This window comes from Myotis brandtii, unplaced genomic scaffold (genome assembly GCF_000412655.1).
Source record: "Myotis brandtii unplaced genomic scaffold, ASM41265v1 scaffold1137, whole genome shotgun sequence".
Lineage (NCBI taxonomy): Eukaryota > Metazoa > Chordata > Mammalia > Chiroptera > Vespertilionidae > Myotis > Myotis brandtii.
This window is the reverse complement of record NW_005353916.1, coordinates 370,610-372,471: the sequence shown is the minus strand read 5'-3', so window position 1 is coordinate 372,471 and position 1,862 is coordinate 370,610.

The window sequence follows — 1,862 nt, the reverse complement described above, 5'->3', positions numbered from 1 at the left end:
GGGCGCCCCTGTGAGGTCTAGCTTCGCCGCAGCCCCCGCCGCCGCCGCAGCCGCCGCCTCCTTTCCGATTCACTCAAACAAACAAGATGGCTGCCGTTACGCCGCGGCTCTTCCTGCCGCCCAAATTCTCGGTTCAAATCGGCAGGATGTTTACGGTCAAAAAGGGCTCCTGTGCGCCTGCGCAGCCGGCGTCAGCCCCCGGCGGAGCGACGCAGGCGCAGTGGCCGTTTCCTTTTCTAGAGAACCCGCCTCCCGGGGGTACAGCCCCGCACTGAGCAGGCGCGAAGGTGGTTCTCTGAGGGTCTCGGAGGGTGGTTACGCGGGGAAGCAGCGCACGCGCAGTTGCTTGCAAGTAAATTAATTCGTTTGGCTTTATTCCTGCGGTTGTTTTTAAAGGAAAGAACGGACGTTGTGCAGTTTCGTGTACCACTCACACACAAAAAATCATTTGAATGGTTCGGTAACGCGAAGGTAACCTAAAACCCTTAAACCTAAAACCCTTAAACAAGTCCCATAAAATGTAGGGGTTCATTCATTCAGTCAACCTATGTTTATACTTAGTGCATGGTCATCTCTCAACTGCATCATGTGAGAGCTGGGGTCTGGGAAACAATGATGAATACAGCAGAGAGAGCACCTGCCTTCAGGAAGCCTGCGCGACTACTCCCCTCCACTTCTATACAATGTCCCATAGCTTTAGGGCAGTGGTTCTCAACCTTCCTAATGCCGCGACCCTTTAATACAGTTCCTCATGTTGTGGTGACCCTTAACCATAAAATTATTTTCGTTGCTACTTCATAACTGTAATTTTGTTACTGTTATGAATTGTAATGTAAATATCTGATATGCAGGATGTATTTTCATTGTTACAAATTGAACATAATTAAAGCATAGTGATTCATCACAAAAACTATATGTAATTATATATGTGTTTTCCGATGGTCTTAGGCGACCCCTGTGAAAGGGTCGCTCGACCCCCAAAGGGGTCTCGACCCACAGGTTGAGAACCACTGCTTTAGGGTATTACCCCAAATGTTTAAGTCTTAAACTTTAAGATAATACCGTGATCTAGCCCCTGCCTTCTGCTCCAGCTTCCTCTCTTGCCAACCGTACTTCAGTCACCCTGCCTTTTTTTATTTTTTAAAATATATTTGTATTGATTTCAAAAAACGAAGGGAGCGGGAGAGATAGAAACATCAAAAATGCGAGAGAATCACTGATCTGCTGCCTCCTGCACATCCCACACTGGGGATCAAGCCCGAAACCAGTCATGTGCCCCAACTGGGAATCTAACCCCGACCTCCTGATTCACAGGCCCACGTTCAACCACTGGGCCACCCTGCCTTTTTTTTTTTTTTAACATATTTTATTGATTTTTTACAGAGAGGAAGGGAGAGGGATAGAGAGCTAGAAACATCAATGTGAGAGAAACATCGATCAGCTGCCTCCTGCACGCCCCCCACTGGGGATGTGCCCGCAACCAAGGTACATGCCCCGGACCGGAATCGGACCTGGGACCCTTCAGTCCGCAGGCCGACGCTCTAGCCACTGAGCCAAAGCGGTCAGGGCCACCCTGCCTTTTAAGCTGTCAAATGTACCATGATCACTTGCTGTTCCCTGTGCTTAGAACAGTCTTGCATTTCCGTCCCCTCTCCTTTGTCTAACTCTTAATCTCCCACATCTTAATTCAAAAGTCACTTTTTAAAAAATTCAAATATTTATTACATTTCAAAAATGTCTCTTGATTTGAAACACCTACACGCGTAATTAAATTGAAAGGGCATTCTAATTAGTAACACCCACACTATGTCCTTTTTGGTTTTTTTTTCTTTATTGATTAAGGTATTACATATGGGTCCTTA